Here is a 12,825-nt window from a genome sequence, read left to right as displayed (position 1 = left end):
TTCCCCTAAGACTTGCTTTTGCTGAATCCCATAAGTTTTGGTATGTTGTCTCATTATTGTCATTCTCTTGAATGAAATTATTGATTGCTTCTACGATTTGTTGTTTGACCCAATCTTTTTAAGGGTTATATTATTTAGTTTCCAATTATCTTTTAGTCTATCTTTCCATAGCCCTTTATTACACATAATTTTTATTGCATCATGATCTGAAAAGGATGCATTTAATATTTCTGCCTTTCTGCATTGGACTGTGAGGTTTTTATGCCCTAGTACAGGGTTAATTTTTGTGTATGTGCTATGTACCACCGAGAAAAGAGTGTATTCCTTTCTATCCCCATTCAGTTTTCTACAGAGATCTATCATACCTAACTTTTCTAATATTCTATTCAACTCCTTAACTTTTTCTTATTTATTTTGTTGTTAGATTTATCTAGTTCAGAGAGGGGGAGGTTGAAGTCCCCCCACTAGTATTGTTTTGCTCTCTATCTTTTCCTGTAACTTCCTGAACTTCTCCTCTAAGAATCTGGATGGTATACCTTTTGGTGCATATATTTTTAGTAATGATATTACTTCATTGTATATGGTGTCTTTTAGCAGGATGTAGTTTCCTTTCTTATCTCTTTTGATAAGATCTATTTTTGCTTTTGCTTTGTCTGAGATCAGGATTGCTACACCTGCTATTTTTTTTTACTTCTGCTTTAGTCTTTTACCTTTACCCTGTATGTGTCACTCTTTTTTCAGATGTGTTTCTTATAAACAACATATTGTAGGATTATTGTTTTTAATCCATTCTTCTATCAGCTTCTGTTTTATGGGAGAGTTCATCCCATTCACATTCACAGTTATGATTACTATCTGTGTCTTTTTCTCCATTCTTTTTTTCCCATGTTTATGCTTTTCCTTATCTTTTCACCTTTCCCCCCTCATTAGTGTTTTGCTTTTGACCACTGCCTCCTTCATTCCCTCCTCCCTTCTATTAGCACTTTCCCTCTTCTTCCCCTTTACCCTTACTTCTTCTTCCTTCCCTTCTATCACCCATCCCTTTTCCTTCCCCTTTTCCCTCCTAATGCCTATAGGGAAAGTTAGATTTCTATACCTGACTGATTATGTTATTCACCTCTTGAGCCAAATCTGATGAGGGTAAGGATCAAGCACTGTTCACCCCCCCTCCCATGTTTCCCTCTGCTGTAATAGGTTTCCATATCTTTTCCTGTGAAGCAATCCACCCTTGTCTGCCTCCTCCTCTCTCGTGAATTCTTTACGTCACTGATTTGGAAAATATGAATTTTGACCATGATATTATTGGGTTTTATCACTTTAAGATTTCTGTTAAGAGGCAAGTAATAGATTCTTTATATTTTTTATTTGCCATTATATTTGTAATAAATCTATGATTTTTCATTTATGATTTCATGAAACATAGTATTTAATGTTCATTTTTTGTTTGGTCAGCTTTTGGGGGGGAATCCAATGATTATTAAGTTACATATCCTCATCTACTTTCCAGGTCAGCTATTTTTGAATTATTTTTCTCTCCATTGCATACTTCAATAAAGCCCATAATAATAAGGTTTTTTGTGTATTTTTCCCTTTTCTAAGTTATTCCATTTCCATTTTTTTGCTGCTGAAATTTTATTTCATTAATAACTTTATTTTTTTAAAATGCATCATTTGTTCTAGCCACTCAAAGTCCTGATAACCAACTCTTTTTTATTCCTCCTAGTCTCTAACTATAATTGTTTTAGTCTTTCTCTTCTGCATATATCTCTTGCACTTCTCTTAACCCCATTATATTTCTTCTTTATATTCAATATTTTCTTCTGTTTACATTTTTAGCCTAAATTCCTATTTGAGGATTTTGTAGTCAGGCTTGTCTCCTCTAATATTCTTAGGTGGGTTGAATAAAACTTACTTGCTTCCATTCAGTCTACCTTCTGGATGATGCTGACCCTTCTAATCTGAATGAAATGGATGGTATTATGCCAAATCCTTTGCCTCAATCTCTGAATTTTTTCTTTGTATCCTATGTTCCACTACAGTGATTATTTCCTCTGCTACAAATCTGTCAAACCCCAATAGAATGCTGGAAACGTTATCTCCCCCAAATATACAACACAGCTCCTGCATTACTGGTACAGAGGCTGTGTTCTGTGACTCCCAGCACTCTATGAAATGTACTATTGGATCTATTTCCCTTGTACAGTGACCTAAGCACAGTGCCTCTTTCCTCTGCCTCTATTCTGGAAGATCTGGGCCAGGATTTGACATCAAGTCCATTGTTACTAGAGTGCATATTGGCTAATAACACTTTTCAGAATGCTGGCTGATCCATTTGAGGTTTACCATTTATGCCAGTAGTAACCATTTATGCCAGTTTGTGCATTTGTAAAAAATTCTGCTGACTTCCCTAGCATAATTCCTCTCCCATCCCTTGCTTACTTGTGGCCATTTTTTTTTTGGGGGGGAGGTACATTTCCAGATTAGATGAAATAGCTTTTTTATGTTTCTTTTGTGTGCTTTTCATAATTGCTTTTTGCAGGCTTAGTATTTGTTAAGGCCCATGTAGAAGAGCTAGGCTTCCTAGAACCTTTTTAAATTTCCTTCTTATCCAGAAGTCTCATAGAATCAAAGAGGTTTGAGCAAAAGTGGAATCAGAAACAAATGATTAACTTAAAAGAGGACTTTTTCTTTAATAGAGTAGTACATAAGCCTAACAATTGTGCATTTAAATATGAATGGAATAAACATTCTTGTGAAAAAAGAAGTAACTAATGACCTATATGCTTACTTTCCATCCAAGGAAAATGTTCATGTAAGTAATCTATACACAAATTGATCCCTCAATGATAGTACTAAAGACATTTGCAAGTGTTAAAGTGGATTATGTCTCCTGTTGTACTTACTGTCCCAAGATTCCATTGTACTTCTTGTTGGGCTCCATTATCAAACAGCATTTTAACTGTTAGAACTAAATGCCATTTCACAGGTTCTTTTTCAATGAGACATGTACCATCCATAAATCAAAATCATTCAAGGTTCTTTGAAAGAGACAAGAACACAAATAATGTTATTCAAAGGAATTATGATGATTAACACCAAACAATAAAATTTGATTACTAATCAGTTCCAGTAACCAACAAGAAAGAAGTGTCTTTGTTTTCTTCAGCATTGACTCTCAAAAAAAAAATGAGGAATCGTATATGAGAGTCAGAACAATTGCATACATTTTCATGAAATTAAAAGCATGAAGCCCAACATGGTAGCTTTGTGAATTAGGGTGGAGAATGTTAAGTGTTGAGGTGGCCACTCTGCACCCCTATCACATCAGTCTTTATAAACTGGCAGAGAAACAGAAGTGAAACAATATGTTTGTGATTGGGCCCTTGGGATTTTCTTCTTCTTACAATCCTTATCAGTGTACCTTTCCCTTGTATTACTCACAACCTAGTAGATAATGAATGAAACAAAGGTGCTAGTGCAGAGGCCAACTTGTTTGGTAGCTCTGGATGTGAAGGAAAGGGAAATGAGAAAGAAGTGCTGTTAGTCCTTTCCCCACCTCACCCCCGGAACTTACTTTGCCCAGACACTAAAATCAGTGGAAAGTAAAATCCCTCACAAGGGAGGAGGACATCTTTAAAGTCAAATCACAGGAGTAAAGCTAACATCAAAGTGTAATCAGTCACAAAATAAACCACATGGTGAATAAATGGCTAAAAAATTAGAACCAACAAAGGGCTCAAGTAAAATAAAATGAGTTAATGTAGAAAGCAGATAGATAAATCAACAGAAAAGATAACACAATTGTGATGGAAAATGATTATTGAAGCATCCAAGACAGGAAAAATCTTTCTGAAGTATTGCAAGACAAAGAAATTGAAGCAAAATCAGATGTGACCTAGAGAATCCTGTAAATTCTTAAGAGACCATGGAATCACAATGGGATATTTCAAAATGATTCAAAAGAAAAATTCAGGCTCATTAAAGAAGTTAAAAGGGAACAAATAGCAGAATTTATGGCCTGCACATTAGATGTAATTAGAAGAAAAAAGTTAATCCTTTGTGGTAAGTCTCTCTGAAGAAGCAAAAGAAAGAACTAAATATTAGGAATACAAATATACTGAGGTGAAGAACAATCTGAAAGAAGAGAAATAATAAAATATAATGATAAAAAAAACACATTATACCTATACAGGCAAATCACGGTGGTATTGAAGATGGTATTGATGAAAACTATTTAAGGATCAGAGGACTTCCAGAAGAAAGTAACAAGTCAAAAAATGTTAAATATAATAAAGCAAAAAATAGTATAAGAAAACTTCCCGTCTCTAAATACAGAAAACAACCAAAAAAATTGAAAGAATTCCACAGATCATCTCCAGGAAAACACACAAACACACACATACACACACACACACACACACACACACACACACACAACCACACTCAAACAAGAACAGGATGATGCTTGATTGTCAAGGATTTTGTTCACTCTGTTTGAAGAAATCCAATGTAGAATCTGATTTTTTGTCATCAATTACCTTACATATCTTCATTGTTTCAGTCTTCTGACATTTTTGTACTTTTTTGATATCTCATAGACTTAATCACTTCTACATTAATTTTAGTGAATTGTTTTCTTGGGTAAGGTTTTGTAGGGGGTAGTTATAGATGGTGCAATAGATAAAGCACAGCATCTGTAGTGAGGAGGACCTGAGTTCAAATCCAGCCCTACATACTTATGGACTTTGTGACCCTGGGCAAGTGATTTAAACCTGTTTGCCTTAGTTTTCTCATATGTAAAACAAGCTGGAGACGGCAAGAGCAAACTACTAGATTATCTTTGCTAAGAAAGTCTCAAATGTGGTCACAAAGAGTCAGACATGACTGAAAAACAACTGAACAAAAAAAAGTTTTATACCTCTATATTTTTCCTTTACTCACAGTTCTCATTTCTTTTCCTATTTTTCTCCACCAATTTTTTTTAAATTAGTTTCATCTCCTTTTTAAACTTTCTTCATATATTTGTGGAATCCTGATTGAACTTGTGTCTTGTATTTTCCTTTAGGCTTTGTTTTTAGTATTTTGCCATCATTTTCTCCTTCTCAGTTTATGTCCTGAACTTCCCTGTCACCAAAATAATTCTTTGTCTTGGGATTTTTTGTTGCTGTTTTCTTATTCTTCCAACCTACTTCTGTACTTCAGATTTTATATTCAGGCTAGGCTGTGTGCACTTCTGGAGGGAATGTCTAATCTGGGCTTTTGTCCTATTATGTCTTTCTACTACTTTTTTGGGAGTATTGAGCATTGTGTTATTGCTGGATCTCAGTGATAACTCAAGTGGGGAATGTGTAAGTTTAAAGTACTCTCAAACTACTACATTTGATCTAGGGTAGCCTGCTCACTGCCCTCCTGGTCTGAACTCTTCAAGTTCCTCTACATTTGTCCCTTATGAGTTTCAGTAGACTATTGCTGGACTCAGACACTAGCAGCCTGTAAGGAGTCTCCATAAGTTCAGAGCAACCAAGCCACAGGTACCTCTTTGGTCTAGTATTCCTGCCACTTTTACTTCATTACAGGCTTCCATCTTGGCTTGATACTAAAGCTGAGTCCCTGCTTTACTGCTGAGATCAGAACTTCAAAATCACTGTTTTCTTATTAACTTGTTCTTTGCAACAATGGCTTGCATGATTGATCCTCTCCTCCACTACTAGACAGAGTTCTCCTCACTCTACCCTGGATCTGTGACCCAGAACTGGGTAGTGAGCAAATAGAGTTGCCAGATGGCCCACGTTACTAGCTGCTAGTGCACTAGTGCACACTGGGACCTCTTCTTGCAGTAATATATTCCACTCTGTTTATGACTTGGTCTTCTTTCTCTCCCTAGTTGCTAGAATATTTTATGCAGTTTGCTACTGGCCAGACCCTATTCCCAGTGTTGACAAACTTCTGTGACTGTTTCCTTACACTGACTTGGATTGGAAAAAAGAAATCATTTGAATAAACTGATCAGGTTTAGATTTGGTGATTTTTTTTTATCTTTGTAGAGGAAGTGGGGTAAGGGACATGGTGTACTGTTCTTCCTGCTACTCTGCCATTTGATTACCCCTTAAAGTCCAAGCTACACATGACATATGTGTGTCTGTGTTTTATATCTATCTATCTATCTATCTATCTATCTATCTATCTATCTATCTATCTATCTATCTATCTAGTGGTGTCTGAAATTTTCCTGTTTACGGATGACTTTTTGCTATTTACATCAAGCCTTTAACCATTGTAAAGTCTCCTAGAAATAGTTCATAACATCTCAAAAAGTTTTGCCTTGACAATCCACACAGAAAAAAACAAGTGTTATTTTTTTTTGCCAGATAATGACACATTGGATTGAATGAGTTAAAGAATTAATGAAGAAAACCATTTATAAAGCTTGTTCTATGTGCTAATCACTAGGAATGTAAATACAGAAATGAAGGTCGTCCCTATCCACATAGAAATTACATTTTCTAATAGAACAAGTGGTGAAAAGGAGGGATTAGAACCTGCAGCCTTAAAGCCACATGTGGCTCTCTAGGCGCCCTCGACTTGTTCTGTAAAGTTTGGATTCAGTCTAAGGGCCACATTTGAGGACTTGGAAGGCCATATGTTCCCCACCTCTGGATTTTGGTTAGGAAAACTATAGTGAGTAAAGTCAATAAGGATGAATATCTTAGAAGAATCAGTAACAGAGTTGATTACATTTTTATTGGAGAAAGAAATGAAGAGGCTCAGGCTAATTCTAGATGTAGTAATTGACTGCAGTAACCACCAACCAACTCACTGAGTTTCAAGGAAGCAATTCTAGATATAAAAGAATTAAATTCTCTAAGGCTTGATTTATGATCTGAGTGGCTTGGGAATTCATAAGGAAAGGGAAAGGACAACCCACATAACTTCCCACTAGTATGTATATCTGGGACAGATGGACACTAGGCTTGAATTTGAACAAGAGGAGGAAAGTAGGTTAGATTATTTTCAGGCAATTTCAAAACTCCTTTGATATCTTTAATATGCCTAGCATCTTCCTATCTTTCCAGTCTTTTTATACCTGATTCCCTGATACTTACTTTTAGATGCAGTGACACTGGACTTTTGGCCAGTTCCACCAACAAAATACTCCATCTTTCAAATCTGGACATTTTCTCTGGCTGCCTCCCTGCCTGAGATGTTTTCTCTCCTCTACTCTAACTACCAACCTCCCTGGCTTCCCTAAAATCTCAACTAGAATCTCACCATCTACAGGAAACTTTCCTTAACCCAAATTCAGTATTCCCTCTGTTAGCTCCTATTTGTCTTGTATATAGGTTGCCTTGTATATATTTATCTGCTTTATGTTTCCCTCATTAGACTATAAGTTCCTTGAGGCCAGGGATTGTCTTTTGCCTCCTTTTTTAAATCTCTAGTACTTAGCACAGTGCCTGGCACATAATAAACACTTAATAAATATTGATTGATTCAATAACACTGTTTTCTTTATCATCACTATCATCATCATTATCATTCTAGCAATGATATTGTATGACAGCATATTGTGGAATACAAGACTCTCTAGAGAAACATAAATAGATATAAAAAAGGGACACTAGAAAAGGGCATGATATCAACAAACAGGAACAATTATCAAAGGTAAGAGTTAAAAGGGCAAAATATATCATTAAGGCAATGTTTGCTGAGAAGAGAAGATGAACTCATCACATGTCAAGAATGGGAGATAAAAGGCCAACAACCAGAGTGTTAAACTGGTACCTTCACAATGTCAGAAGGAAAGCAAATCTTCAATAGGTTAGTGGACCCCTATAGTAAATTTAAGGGGGGGGAAAACATGAGAAGGAATAAATGTACAGAAATCTCTATCTTTGGAATGAGTTCCCAAATTAATGAGAGCACAGATCCATTTGCATATTTAAGTACCAACAATAGAAATATTATTCCAAATTACTAACAATATGAGAAATGTAAATTAAAACAACCATGAAGTTCACAGTCTGTAAACCAGAAAATTTGATTAAAGACAGAAATATTTAATGTTAGAACTGTGTGAAGAAATTCATACTAGTATAGTTCATTAACACACATATGCATGTATCTGTGTATTATACATATATACATATGCATACATATGCATAATTACGTGTATACATGAATACATGTGTACATATATGTACACATGCTCATATTGTATAATTTAAATGTTTAATTGTTAAAATATTTTAAATTAAATTTTTTTATGAGTTTTACATTTTAAGAAGTCTTTCTATTCTTCTTATAGATAAAAATCTCAGGCTATGAAAAGTTGGCTAGTTTCACTGATTGGGTGTTTCTGCACTGAGAAATGCAAAACAGACAGGAGTCATGACCAACAAAATCAATGCTGTATTCTTATTGATCCTTTTTATTGTTGGGTAACCTTTTTTTGTTGGATATTTTATGGCCCATGAGTGCATCATTGCATTCCAATTATGAGCTTGAGCTACTCAACTAGCCTTTATTAGACCTGGCTCAGACTACATAGGAAGATCCAGGGTAACACCCAAGATAGTTAATTATTACTCTTCACAACAAAATTCCTGCTAGACCCTTAAATGTTGTTCTAATGGTGCTCATCTTTACAACACATATGTATTGAAAACCCAAGTGCATTGCCCTTGAAATCCTACTATGATACTCACGGTGTAATGAATGTCATCTCATATTCATAGGATCCTAGATTTTGGAGTTGTAACAAAGCTTAGTAGTTCGAATTCTCTCATTTTATATATAAAGAAAGTAATGGCAAAGGAATTTAAGTGACTTTCCCTAGGTAGCACATGTATCCAGGAATCAAAGCCAGGAATAAAATCCTTTTGCAGCTAAAAAAAATGTCATTTCAAATCTTCCCTTGAAAGAGACAACTAAATTAGTTGGTAGAATTCCTTTCATCCTGCTCCCTGAGGGAACAAGAATTATCACTTGGTAGGATACTTATTCATGGCTAAATAGGTGGTGTAGTAGATGGAGTGTTGCACCTGGGATTGGGGAAAAAATTAGTTTAAATTTTACTTTAGACACTTTAAGTCACTTAACCACTGCTGCCTCAGTTTTTTGTTGTATAAAATAGGTATAATAATGACATCTACATCCAAGGGTTGTCCTGAGAATCTTATGAGATCGTATTGCTAAGCACTTTGAAAACCTTAATACATTCTACGCAGAGTGTCATTGTTTTCTTGCCTTGTGCTATTCATGAAGAACATAAACAGAAAGATGAAAAAGGTAACTTTAGTTTGTGGCTAACATCTGTTGTAGAAGATAAAGAGAGGAATTTTGTGAAGAATCCAATGTGTGTTCCAAATTTACCATCAAGGAGGCAGAGATCTTTTCCATAGAAATACGGATGAAGTATAAAAGTCATTAGATCCACCACCACTTTCTAATGTTGGGAAGTACTCCTTGGAGGCTTATCAAATAACTTCCTGCCAGAGGCATTAGTATAGAAGCCAATTATTATACAAAGGGATTCATGCACCCCAACTGAGTCAGAAGTAATGGTTGAAGATGTGGCATTCCACTTGGAGTAGAGCAAATGAAGTATGAAAATATCTTAATAGCCCCTTATAAAACCATTTGTCTGTCATTCTGATATGGTGAAGAATCTCTATTTTTTTTTAAAGAAAAAGATGCATTGATTATTTTTTTTAGCTTCCCTAGACATGATGACCTGGGGCAGTGTCACAAAAGGTCAATAACAATTCCTCCACTCACTTTGAAGCCACAGTAGCAGATAGTACAGCTAGCATATGGGAGCAACAACTCTTCGGGGAAGCATTGCTCATCAGTTTTAAAGATTGAATGTTGAACCTATGGAGGTTGAGTGAGCTCTCATTTGGGCACAGAAAGTTTGATTCCTCCCTTCATCACTTGGGAGTATGAATTGTCCATCATCACCACTGTGAGATTCTTCGTACAATTGTAACCATTTTTGTATGGAGAACTGAAATTATATTTTACTTGATTTTCTCTGTTACTTCAGAATTCTATCATTAAATAACTTTTTCTACATGATTTATGGCTCCTGTCTGGTCTATTGGTAAAGGAAAATATTGCTTTAGGGCTAGAGCTGTACCTGCATAGTTATGATTGCCAGCAAACATCCTTCAGTGAACCTAGGATATGAGAAGTTTCAGGGTTGGGGAGGCATATGTGGTAGATAAATACATTGATATATAATCAATTCACTATAATAGTAGGTAGAGATTGTAATATATATGTTGAAAAATATAGATTAAGATCAAGAAATAAAAATGCCTAAGTTTTATATACTATCTAAGAAGCTTCACTGCTTTATATCATGAACACTTTCTTTAGGAAGATAAAAGGTGCTAGCTGTGACATCATAAAACATTAAACTTATGGTATTTGGCACCAAGTGTTACATTTATTTCAGAATTAGCACTCTATTTGAAGTCAGATTATCTACTGCTTAAAGCAAAAGTCAAGTTAAGTATCGGAGTGAGAGAAAGGAGAAATTTGAACGTGAAACCACAAGGCATTATAATAGGACCACACCTACATTTTAAATATGTCATCCATGCACTAAAATAGGAATCTAGTGAAAGTAAATATCTGGATTCTGACTGTCTAAGAGAACTCTAAGTACCACAAAAGTCATTGCATTGAAGAGGCTGGAAGAACCCAGAAACCAATTCTGTCAGCCATCATTCCTTGTCAAATAAAGAGACATGGCAGTGAATTTCGATGTGAATATGAATTTAAGCTCATTTGTGTATGTATGTATATATATATATATATATGTATATATATGTATATATATACATGTATATTATATATACATGTATATATATACATATATATACATATACATATATATATGTATATATATATACATGTATATTATATATACATGCATATATATATACATATATATATACATATACATACACACACACTATATATGTGGAGAATTAAAGACTAACATTCATATCATTCCACAAAATGTGAAGAGTACAGAAGATTTGTTTATAGAAAGCCTAGAATCAAACTCATCAAAGTCAGATCATTCTAAAAGATCTGAAGGAAATAATAATCACATTTACATAATGCTTTAAGGTTTGCAGAGTGCTTTCTCACAACAATCCTGTGAGATACACAATACACATGTGAGTATGATTGTCTAAACTGTAAATCTGAAAAAACAGCATCAGAGAAAATCCTTTTCCAATATCATACAAAGAATTTGGGTTCAAATGTCTCCATTGATGTTAAATCTTTGTGTGATCATGGGTGAGTCATTTCATTTCATGAGGTCTTGTTTCCTTATGCATAAAATTAGGGAACTGGACTAGATGACTTCTGTGCTCCTGTTGAATTCTAGAGTTATGATATACTATATTTTCTGTCAGCAGCTCTACTTGGCTCTGACTCCATGGATCAGTATGCTCCCTGTTCTGCCCTTATAATCTGATGACCAGAAATTTTATCACCACTATGATGGACAATGGTTTTGATACTCCATACCTTCTTATCTTACCTGAAAGGGGAAACATTGAACTCCTCACAGAGCTTTCCTTTATTGAATTCTCACAATTAACCTGCAACTTCATTCTCCATCAATAGCCTTGCTTGGCTTCACCTCCATGCAAATACACACCCTAGTGCTGGGTAACACCTGTCCTTTCAGCTTCTTTTTGTGTGTTGCCTTCCCCAACAGATTGGAAGTTCCTTGGAACTAGGAACTTTCTCTTCTTTCCTATTTGTATCCTTAGCATTTAGCAGTGCCTGGCACATAGTAGGCACTTAATAAATGTTTATTGAATTTAATTGAATTTATTAAATCATCCTATGAATTGTGAATGAAGAAAGTTCAAGGTCTTAAAACCACTGCTGCTGACAGAAGACCAGTGCTCTTATTGCTAGAAAACATGTGAAAAAATTGTTAGGAACATGCTCATACAGCTATGGCAATATCATTAGTCATCAAGTGACACCCCATTACCTCCAAGTCCTGTCTTCTGACTTTGATTTGACAACTTGTCTATGACCTTTTGATCTCACTTCCTAATATCTTTGCCTGTCACTCTCCAGATCCTGAAGTTAATATTTCCCCACTCCCATCAGAGAACTTGGCTTTTATTTCTAATTGTTTCCTTTAAATTCAGTGAGATATATGGAATTGTGAAGAGGTATGTAATATAACATGTTCTCTTTGGTCATGGATACATGCAAAATCCCCAGGGAAATAGACCCTTACTTAAATCATGCAATTGGAATGAGGGCACAATTTTCTGCCTTTTTGTTTGCTTGTTTTGAAATGACAGAATCTTCTTAATTCAAAGTGGACTTGTTCAAGTATCACCCAATGATTGGCCTTTAGAATTGTTACTTAATTGGCACTTGAAACATAATATTTCTCCAAATCTTCAAAAGGGAAAATAGTAAGGGACTTTTGCAATTATCATAACTAGAAGTTAAGTCAATAAGCTTTATTAAGAGTTGACTGTGTCAGATAATTGCAAAAGGCTAAAGATGTTTAGAAAGTTAAAAAAAAAAGTTCTTATTCTCAAGGAGCTCACATAAAAATGGAAGAGAAAATATTAAGAACAAGTAACTACATACCAGATCTCTATAGGGTTAAGTGAATGTAATCTTACAGGGAAGCCCCAAATGAGATTTGGATATGGCAATGTGCTAGGATAGAAAAGAATCCAGATATGCCTCAAATATGTTAAGCAGGGATTAGAGATGCAGAACTAAGGGGAGGGTGGAGAAAGAATTAACATTAAATTCTCTTAT

The sequence above is a fragment of the Phascolarctos cinereus genome, unplaced genomic scaffold (assembly GCF_003287225.1).
Source record: "Phascolarctos cinereus isolate Bilbo 61053 unplaced genomic scaffold, phaCin_HiC Scaffold_1;HRSCAF=81, whole genome shotgun sequence".
In the NCBI taxonomy this organism is placed as follows: domain Eukaryota; kingdom Metazoa; phylum Chordata; class Mammalia; order Diprotodontia; family Phascolarctidae; genus Phascolarctos; species Phascolarctos cinereus.
The sequence above is the reverse complement of the archived record's forward strand: the minus strand, read 5'-3'. Positions refer to the sequence as shown.